This window comes from Drosophila willistoni, unplaced genomic scaffold (genome assembly GCF_018902025.1).
Source record: "Drosophila willistoni isolate 14030-0811.24 unplaced genomic scaffold, UCI_dwil_1.1 Seg834, whole genome shotgun sequence".
NCBI lineage: Eukaryota > Metazoa > Arthropoda > Insecta > Diptera > Drosophilidae > Drosophila > Drosophila willistoni.
In genome coordinates this window covers 11,710-23,418 of record NW_025814731.1, presented here as the reverse complement: position 1 = coordinate 23,418, position 11,709 = coordinate 11,710, and positions in this window count along the sequence as shown.

Sequence of the window (11,709 nt, the reverse complement as noted above, 5' to 3'; positions counted from 1 at the left end):
ACGGGTGCTCCCAAACCAAATCAGAGGCTTCTGACTACCTTAAATCATCTTATCTATTTTTGAACAGCCTCCGCTTCGAAAGATCTTTCGCCGCTGGACTAAAACTGTAAGTCAAACCATAAAAGAAAAATTATTAATTGATTTGGGTTATTCGTTTTTGGAGTCTTTGAATATGTTGGACGTTGGTACCATTGCCTATACTTGAATTTATCAGGAAATTTAACCGTCTAGTTGTTATTTTTATCCTTTTCTCTCCCGGCATCAGTTTGATATGATTCGATTTTTTGTAAATTTGATTAAATTTGGTTTTTGTAACCTAATCTCAAGATAACGAGTAAGATAATTATGTTTGATAACCGCATTGCTGCATCGTATATAGTATGAAATTGAGGATAAGATCCAAACTTATTTTTCGACCAGTATTTAGTTTAAGATTTCAAAGTATGAAGATAAGCTTGAATAGCCCAAAAGAACAAATTCGGTAATCAGTAACCGGTAATTTCGTATTAATCATACTTTAGGGACCGCTACCTATTAACTGCATTAATTCTGAATAATATTAAGTTCGTTTGTTTCCGAAAGAGATATTAAGAATGAATTAAATTAGGAAATGAATCCTGCCTTGTTCATAAGTTTAGAAATTAATAAAACTATTGTTCTTTGAAATGAACTCCCTATTATCGTTAAATTTTGGGGAACCATGCAACCGACTGAGAGATAAAAAGAGGCCGTAAGACATGTTGGAGGGATCCTCAATTCAGACGTGGCCCGAGGATCATGGTAGGGTGGGCGTTCACATGATAGGCCTATAGGATATCATGACATAAACCAACATGTGTGCCATAGTTTAACGTGTTCTTGTTTCTGGTCTCCTCAGGCCTTCTTTCTTTCACATCTAAACCTGTACCGTTATCCCTTGGTGTCCTTAAGTACGCCAATTTAAAATTTTACGTCTGTATCGAATGTGAGTAACTATAGTTCTGGCTAATCTCTATCGTATAACCCACTCCCTGCCGACCTGACCCTAGCCGAACCTATCGCGTACTCGGCCAGCACTATGAACGAACATCTGCTCAACACTCCTTGTAAGATTCAACGTTACATGCTACAGATCAGATAAAATTTTTGGCGCCCAACGTGAACTTAAAAACCCGCACTGACTATGAAACGCTAATCATTGACTTAGCAATCCCCGTTTGAAAAAAAAACCGTAATCTATTGTTCGTCCCTGGACGCCAAATTAGTGGCCAAGTGCTACCGTCGGACCGGACTCAATTGATATGTCGGTCTTCAAACTGCACCCGTTTGTCTGGTCTTATAAAGAATGAGAGGTTTGTTACCTGGATTCAGCTTTGGTGGATAAATACTACCGACTGCCCGGAATAAATTTTAGAATTCCTGTGACATCAGCATTGGACTGCAAGCCAGGACAGCTGGAGTCAAGTAATGTGGCATTAAGCTACCACTTAGCCGCAATACTGGCCAAGCAGCGCAATGCGAGACAAAAATTTGTTTTCTCGTATGTGCTTCGTCTATGTTTTCAACTATCTATTTTGTAGTATCTAGTGTACATTTAGGCTGACCTTTAACTTTTGCAGACATGGTTGTGTGGTTTCCCGGTTTTAGATGAATTTTTCTGATTTACCATAATATTGAATTATACCCAGTTTGGTATAGAAATGTGTTATATATATTTAGATGTACAATAATCATAACAATATTTCAATCGAAGTTATAGTAAGTTATGTCCGTACTCGATATTTCCGATAGTTTGGACAGATCTGAAGAAATTAGTAGAAGCTGTTGCATTTGTGTGCGGGAGTTGGACTTCAACGCAGAGTGGATAACACCCCCTTCAATCATTCATTTCACATTAGTTGCTTTTCGCTTCGCGAAGGAGCTAAATCAGTGTGTCCGTACATAAATCGTTGTCGTACTTTCGTTCAATCCAACGTTACTAATTTGGCGGACGAGTTACTGTTAGCAGGCGGCGGAGACATGCCGATCTTAAGATCATCACGTACCGTTGCAGGATCAACTGAGGCTAACCCAGAAATGGAACCACAGGCCAACACACCAGAGGCATCCGACTTGCTGTTATCACAAGCAAGCATAGATCCAGTAATAGCCCGAGCCCTTTCCGAAGGCCTTACCCAAATGAATCAGGTAGTAGCTCAATCAATGACTCAGGTCTCCCAAACCTTGTCGCAGACCATGTCTCAGGCTGTAGCCCAAATGACCCAGTCTTTAGAGATAACTCTACAACGAGCGGCGTCTAATGGCCCACTACTTTCAGAAAACGTAGCATCTCGAGCATCCATCCAACCCTCGGGACAAAGACAGACATTTGAAGAGTTATTTCAAATCCCTCCACGGGAAAGTCAAAGTCAACGACCCAATCAGACTATGTATCCAAGTACGTCTATGATGAATGGTGGAGCATCGCCAAGTTCCGAATTGCGTGCTGATCGGGTTAGTCAAATAATTATGAATTGGAAAATTCGATTTTCAGGACATGCGTCCATGGCGGTAGTTGACTTTATATATAGAGTCGAGGCCCTCACAAAACAAACACTCAATAATGATTTAGAACTTGTATCTCGCTACGCGAGCAATTTATTTGAAGGAGCTGCTAGCGACTGGTTCTGGAGGTTTCACCGAAGCATTCCACTAGTGACCTGGTCACAGCTTCGGGTGGCACTAAGAATACAATTTCAAGACGGAAGAACCGATCTAGAAATTCCTACGGCCATGTTTCAGCGAAAACAACGTCCAAATGAATCCTTTGATAGTTTTTACGACGCTAACGTAACACTGGGAGATAGATTAGCTGTCCCATTGACAGAGTCTGCATTGTTAGATGTGCTGAAGGCAAATTTACTACAAGAAATTCAACATGAGATTTTGTACGTACCAATAATGTCGGCTTCGCATTTGCGCCACGTTGTGTGCACACGTGAACGATTTATGCAATCGGTAAATAAGTCGGCGACGACAACCCCGAAACGGCAGGTTCATGAATTAGAATTTTCGGCTACCAATGTAGATTTAGAAACCGAGCAGGATATAGATCCCAGGTAGAAATAGCTGCCATTAACATAACTTGTTGGAATCGGAAAGGAAATTGGACATAGATATCAGGATTGCGATGCAGAGCGAAAGATATTTTGTTATGGCTGCGGTCAACCTGATGCCTACAAACCTACTTGTAATCGATGTAATAATTCAAAAAACGGAGTTCGCTGTGCACTGTCGAAAAGTGCACTCAAACTGAACCCGGTGAACACCCTTTAGGGGAATCCTCAATGGATTCCTCACTACCAACTTTGTCACAACTCCCAACTATTCCTATGCACCTACGTGAGTTTAAATCTCCACTATGTGCAAATCCTAAAAAGATGCGAGAAATTAAGCGATTAATTCAACATGTAAAAACAAACATAAATTAGAGAAAACGGCGGTTTTGGATTCAATAATAGATGATTCCCTTGATTGGCGGCCGTACGCAGATGTGAACCTCATTGGAAGAGAATTAAAGGGTCTCATGGACACTGGAGCGTTAATTAGTTGTGTAGGTAGAAATTTGGCGGCAGAATTGATCAACGAATTGCTACCCTTTAAGACGGTAAAAACCATGGTGCACACAGCAGATGGACAAAAACAAGCCATTTTAGGAAAGACACTTACCTCTGTTAGCTTTCAAGGAATCGAAAAACCAATAACTCTTTATGTTGTACCCTTGAATCTCTATTTAGGCATAGACTTTTGGAGAGCCTTTAATTTGTTACCGGCCTTTTTGGCGCATAGAGGAAAAGAACCAACCGTAGCTTGTATTAATCTCGATAGCGAATTAAATGTGTCATTATCCGAATCCCAGAAAAAACACTTACTTAAAACCATTCAATTGTTTCCATCCTTCGAGGAAAAAGGATTAGGAAAAACCAGCTGGCTGTCACATGAAATTGATGTAGGTGATGCAAAAGCGATCAAGCAGCGGACCTATGCTGTATCTCCGGCCATAGAAAAATTAATGTACCAAGAGATAGATCGTATGCTTGCCCTTGGGGTAATAGAAGAATCAAATAGCCCCTGGTCATCACCTGTTGTACTGGTGCGCAAACTAGGAAAAGTTCGATTATGTATTGACAGTCGAAAACTTAATGAAGTCACGATTAAAAATGCTTATCCTATGCCTTTAATTGACAGAATTCTTAGTCGGTTACCGAAAGCAGAATTTATTTCAAGTATTGATCTAAAGGATGCTTATTGGCAAATACCGCTAGCCGCTAGCGACCGCGAGAAAACGGCATTTACCATACCAGAAAGACTTCTCTATCAGTTTACTGTAATGCCCTTCGGTTTGTCAAACGCACCTCAAACAATGTCCAAACTTATGGATCGAGTGATACCACCAAGTTTGCGAAATGAAATTTTTATATACTTAGATGACCTTTTAGTAGTTTCGGAGTCCTTTGAGAGACATATATCAGTATTATCCGAGTTAGCTAATAGACTAATCCTAGCGGGACTTACAATTAATGTGAGAAAAAGCAGTTTTTCTCTCAAAGAAGTCAAATATCTTGGCCATGTTATTGGTAATGGAACCATTCGAACGGACCCTGATAAGGTGTCAGCGATCCAAGAATTCCCAGTGCCCAAGTCTGTAAAGCAAGTACGTAGGTTTTTAGGTCTCACGGGATGGTGGTATCATAAGCTTATAAAAAATTATGCTGGTATTGCCGCACCCATTTCCGAAACGTTGAAGCAAAAATGAAAATTCATTTCGTCTGAAGAAGCACAAAATTCATTTGATCGGTTAAAATATTCACTGTGTACAGCCCCTGTACTACATAGCCCTAATTTTAACGCTCCTTTTTCTATACACTGTGATGCTAGTCATACAGGTGTGGGAGGTGTACTTATGCAAATGAAGTGCCAATCGCCTTCATGTCACGAAAACTAAATCAGTGTCAAAGGGCTTATTCCGTAACGGAAAAAGAATGCCTTGCGGCTGTCCTATGTGTAAAAAAATTTCGAGCTTATATTGAGGGTCAAGAATTCTCTATTATTACAGATCACGCGTCCCTAAAATGGTTAATGACAGAATTCGTCCCTAAAATGAAAGAATTCCTGACGCTTTACCCCGAGTACATACTGATGATATATCAGCTATTACCTTAGCGAATGGTTTCGATCTGTCGTCAGACGCCTTCGACGCTGACGAATATAAAGATTTAAAAGCTAAGATTCAATTAAAGCAATCCCAGCTACCCGATGTCAAGGTTATAGACAAATACATTTATCGGCGAACAGAACATGCAGCCGGTGATCGTGTAGCGGATGACCTGTGCTGGAAGCTTTGGGTTCCAAAATCGTTATTTCTGGATGTGATACAACAAAATCACGAAGACCACTTAGCGGCGCACAGAGGAATAAATAAAACACTGGAGCGGATCAGACGCTATTTTTATTGGCCCAACCTAATAGGTGATGTAAAGGAATTTATTATTACGTCTTCCCTTCAACACCTATCCAGATCCACTATTTCTCCTTGTCAGCATGGATTCATGAAAGGTCGTTCGTCGCTTACTAACCTTTTAGAATTGACTACCCTTGTACACCATGGCTTCCGTAAAAAGTGTCAAACTGATGTTATTTATACTGACTTTAGTAAGGCTTTCGATACGGTTGATCATTCTATGCTTCTCGCGAAACTTAACATAATGGGTTTTTCCACAAAACTGTTGGCTTGGTTAAAGTCGTATCTTATTGGCAGAACCCAAAAGGTGTCTTTTCGTTCCTCGATATCTAAAACTGTTCGAGTTACGTCAGGTGTACCCCAAGGCAGTCATCTGGGCCCCCTGTTATTTACACTGTTTATAAATGATTTGCCTTTGGCCTTGGCTCATTCACGCGTGCTCATGTTTGCGGATGACGTCAAGATTTGTTATTCCTATAATGATCCTTCTTTCCAACAGTACTTGCAATCAGATCTCGATGCGTTCTGTGATTGGTGCCACGTTAATAAATTACACCTTAATGCCTCCAAGTGTTCTTTTATGACTTTCAGTCGTTTGTCTCCGTTCCTAGCTCATTACTCTGTTAAGTCTGTTCTGTTAGATTGTGTACCATCGTTCAAAGACTTAGGCGTGATGTTTGACCCAAAACTTTCATTTAATGTTCATATTTCTTCTATTGTCAATAGAGCATGATAACGAAGAAGTTTAAACCTATTAGAGGATAGATCTGTTCAGTTTGACCGTACTGATTCTCTGGAAATAATTCGTCAGACTGCGATCAAGGCTGTAGCAAAACAGCATGAACGCAACGAAAAAACATATAATTTGAGAAGTCGAGACGTGTCATTTCAACCAGGTCAAGAAGTTTACCGACGTAATTTTCAGTTAAGTAATTTTGCAAAGGGTTTCTCAGCCAAGTTAGCTCCAACGTTTATAAAAGCCAGAGTCCGTCAGCAGATTGGAACCAGTTATTACGAACTAGAGGATATGCAAGGGAGAATGATAGGGAAATTCCATGCAAAAGACATTAAACAATAGGGTATTTTTTTTTATTATTTTCTTTACTCCAAGCGGTATCCCACTTTGATGTTTAACAACCACCAAAGTGTGATTTTGTCGGGGAGGTGTGTAACATGCGCTTTTCGTTCAAAATTTGAAAACTCAACAGAAAATGGTTAATCGTGGAAACAACCCATTTAGCTTGTTTTTAGTACCCGAATCAGTACACAGTGTTATCGATAATTTATGATCTTAAGTATTCACGTAAGTCGTCACGTATCGATCGGTGAGATATCGGCTTAAAGCTCAGCCCTAGATTAAAGAATATTGGCGAAAGGAAAATTAAAAGATTAAAATACGCGTGGCCTCGTTCTTTCTTAACTCAACGCCCAAAGGAGACGGAGGTGCTACAATCCTCGCTGCCAACTTCACGGCAATCTTTGCTGCACCCACCGCGTGTATCGTGCAAAAAAAAATATAACCCTTTTAATTGCATCCGTCATAGGATTGCCCAACAAAACACCCAACTTGGTTCTGGTGTAGTTTCTGGTAGTGCATTGGAAAGAATATCAGCGGAGCGCCTGTGATTTGTCGCAAAATTAATACCCCGTCGTTTTTTTGTGGCGTTTTGGCTATCGACGCTCCAATCGGAATAAATTTATTCCAAAATTTTTGTGGCTGTGGTGTCGCTCTCCATAGGGTAAATATATATATAATTGTTTGACGTGTAGCTTATTAACCTGTTCTTACTAGGGACTGGCACCACAAATACGTAGCAGATTACCCGTGAGTGGTAGGCCGCCAAGTCTGATTTTTCAACTGAGGAAAGAGGACTCAGTCTCAATGAATTAACGAAACTTTGAGCGAAGGAAGTTTTAACCTGTGCCTTTCTGTACATTTTTGATCGGACTCATTCCGAAAAAGAGCACGTGGTTTTGTGCAGTGCAGCGTAAAATAATCAGAATGGGTGCAAGCGTTTAAAAGCCCTTTCAAAGTTAATTGTGTCTATGCATTCGAGCCTCTCGGTCCTGCCAATGATTATCGCGAGTACTTAACCAAACAAAAAAAAAAAAAACCTAAAAAAAACTTGAATCCGTGGAATTCAGGTCTTACTACACGTGTACCCAACGAAGCAGTTGCAACACATTGGCATGACCTAGGGACGTTCGAAGATAATGTTCTTGTAATACTTAGACATCCAATACTTATAAGAGTTATTTGTTCACAGAGAGAGAGAGAGAGAGAGAGAGAGAGGATACGATATAATAATGTTAATGTTAATATGCTTAATCGAAAACGGGTGCTCCCAAACCAAATCAGAGGCTTCTGACTACCTTAAATCATCTTATCTATTTTTGAACAGCCTCCGCTTCGAAAGATCTTTCGCCGCTGGACTAAAACTGTAAGTCAAACCATAAAAGAAAAATTATGTATTGATTTGGGTTATTCGTTTTTGGAGTCTTTGAATATGTTGGACGTTGATACCATTGCCTATACTTGAATTTATCAGGAAATTTAACCGTCTAGTTGTTATTTTTATCCTTTTCTCTCCCGGCATCAGTTTGATATGATTCGATTTTTTGTAAATTTGATTAAATTTGGTTTTTGTAACCTAATCTCAAGATAACGAGTAAGATAATTATGTTTGATAACCGCATTGCTGCATCGTATATAGTATGAAATTGAGGATAAGATCCAAACTTATTTTTCGACCTGATTTAGTTTAAGATTTCAAAGTATGAAGATAAGCTTGAATAGCCCAAAAGAACAAATTCGGTAATCAGTAACCGGTAATTTCGTATTAATCATACTTTAGGGACCGCTACCTATTAACTGCATTAATTCTGAATAATATTAAGTTCGTTTGTTTCCGAAAGAGATTGTTTGATCTGCCCAGTTGCAGATGGTACAAAACTCCAATGCTCAATAGCATGTGGAGTGGAGTGAGGAAAATTAAGTCTTCTCCTCTTCGAATTCCAGAAAGAAGTCATTTTTATATTTCGTTTTCATGAGTTAGAAGCTCTTCATGAGCCATGTAACAAAAGCTTTTAGAACATGTTAATGTAAATACAGTGGTAGAAATTCCGATAATCTTAAACAAATAATATAAGAAATTTTAATATATACAAATCTAAGTTAACAATAAAGTCTCCTCCAACATACTCCCCCATTGAAGGATGAAGTATGACTCCTTCAATTTACATCAACGTCATCTCTTAAAGGCAATGGAGCAAGTTTGCAGATTGGGCGACGAATAATTCCTTTCTTGGTGCGATCATCGGCTACTCTGACCCTTCCATCTGCACCAAGTATGGCTTCGACCACACGACCAGTAATCCAGCATTGCGGTGGGAGATGCAACCACTTAGAGCGTTCTTGTAATTGATGTACATAGTCGCGCTTCCAGAGTTCCCAGAAGCGTTGCTTGAGATAGGTCACCCTTTGCCAACGAGATAGATAAGAAAGTTTTGAGTCATTTACTACCGGTTCAGGGATCGCTTGCAGTGAACATCCGATCAATAAGTGTGCTGGCGTCAGAGCCTCCCCGTCATTGGGATCATCGGTCAAATGAGAAGAGGTCAAATTTTTGATGAGCAGAGTCTTCATTGACTTTACTGCGGCTTGCCATAAGCCTCCAAAATGGGGAGCACGCGGTGGAATGAAATTGAATTCAAAGCCGGCATTTCGGCTAAATTCCTCCAGATTTTTTGCATTGAGTTCTGAACAGAATTGCCGTTTGAAGCCTTCAAGTTGCGAACATGCTCCGACAAAGTTGGTGGCATTGTCACAATAAATCCTTTAGGTCAGAGATTAGTTCTGTATGAATAGCTTTTGAAGAAAAGCAAACAAATATGGCCAAATATGTTTTGTAATGAACTTTGCTTCGAATGCGGTACGACGTAAGAAATGGTCCACATAGATCTACTCCGCATATCAGAAACGGGCGTTCGGCCTGGAGACGGTCAGCTGGGAGGTTACCCATGATTTGTCGCATTAATACAGGTTTGTAATGATAGCAATGTGTACAACTTCTAACAACCTTTCGGACCAGTTCGCGAGCATTTACAATCCATACTGTTAGGCGCAGAATCGCTATCAAGACCTTAGCTCCCGCGTGAAGGTTTCGCAAGTGAAGATCTTCAATATATTTATAAGTGAAATTATGAGTCTTTGGAAGCAATAACGGCATTTTAGCGTCCAATGGTATGTCAGCCATTGCAAGACGGCCTCCAACACGGATAAGTCGAATATTTTGAGAACCTATCTGTTCAATTGAGATGAATGGATTTAACTTTTGAAGCTCCGGCTTCAGATTGCGTCCTGCTTGTAAGTCCTTTAGTTCTTTCGCAAACACATCACTCTGAATGGAAGAGATTATATGATTAAAAGCCAATTTAAATTCTTCTACTGAAATGCTTCTTGTAGCATTTATCATATTATTGCGGTTAATAGGAACTCGGTTGAAAACTCGTAAAACGTATGCTAAGACTCTCACAATCATACGAAACGATGATAGTCTACTAATGATCTGCTCAACTATGCTCTTTTCTTTATAACTAGTGCTACATTTCAATACAAGGGTGTTTCGCAATTCTAATTCTTTGGGCTCGAAATCTGTCTTTCTTTCAGATTTCGGCCAAGTGTTAAGAACCTTGGTCCATGAAACCAAACTGTCTGCATCAAATCGCGCGCTGCACAGCCACGTGAAACAATGTCGGCTGGATTATCCTTTCCAGGCACGTGACTCCAAATGATATCCCGTGATTGAGTTTGTATTGTTGATACGCGATTGGCAATAAAGCATTTTAGAGTTGATGGGTGCATTTTAATCCAATGGAGAACGACAGTTGAATCTATCCAAAAATATGTTTTGCTGACAAGACAGTTTGATTTGTGTTTGATTTTAGTCCATGTTTGGCAGAGTAAAACGGAAGCACAAAGCTCTAAACGAGGTATGCTTTGCGATTGAGTGGGCGCAACTCTCGATCTCGAAATGATCAATGAAGTTACATATTTTCCGTTGTCCAAAACCCTTGCGTATATGCAACATCCATACGCTCGATTTGAGGCATCCGAAAATCCATGGATTTCACACTTATTTTTTGGTGATGTGTTAACAAATCGATTTACTCGAACCATGTCAAGATTAGATAAATCAGCTTCAAGTAGTTGCCATCTAGTCCGTAAGATCTCTGGCAACGGGTCGTCCCAGTCCAAGCGCTCGATCCACAAGTCTTGGATCAAGATTTTGTAGCGTACTACGACTGGCGCTAATAATCCTAGCAGATCATAGAGCCTGGCCATGATCGATACTATTTTTCGTTTGTTGGTATTGCAGTTAATGGAAGATCAAATCGAAATAATATAAGATCTTCAGTTGGCAGCCACGACATGCCAAGAGCCTTGGTGACATCACTATTGTCAATATTGAGATTATATTCATAATCTGTTGGTGCCCCACTAAAATTCCACTTTGTCAATTCTAAGCCTGCCTTTGAGAGCAATTTGGTAACTTCATTCGTCTTAGCATTGAGTTCTTCGATTGAGTCAGCTCCATAAAGTAGATCGTCGACGTACATATCCTCAGCTAATACAGCAGCTCCAATTGGAAACAACTCCTTATACGTCTCTGATAAAAACTTTAAGGACCTGATTGCGAGAAATGGAGCGCACGACATCCCATAGGTAACAGTATTCAATTGAAATAATTGAATAGGTTCTTGCGGTGACTTTCTCCACAAGATTTGTTGGAAACTTCTATCCTCAGGTGCGACGAGAAATTGTCTGTACATTTTGTTATGTCAGCTGTAATAGCATGGCGATACAAACGAAACGAGAGTAATGTTAGGATTAGATCTTGTTGAATAGTAGGACCAACCATGAGAATATCATTTAATGATATATTTGATGATGATTTAGACGAAGCGTCAAATACTACGCGAAGTTTAGTTGATGAGCTCTGCGGTCTAAGGACACAATGGTGAGGAATAATGTAATGATTTCCCGATTGCAAATTATCTAACGAAGCTACCTCCATGTGATTCAACTTAAGATATTCATCTAAAAAATCAATGTACATTTCCTTTAATTGGGGTTGAGATGCAAGCCGTCTTTCGAGTTGAAGAAAACGTCTTTTTGCACAGGACAACGAGTCTCCAAGTTGTTCAGGAGATTCCTTGAAAGGCAACCG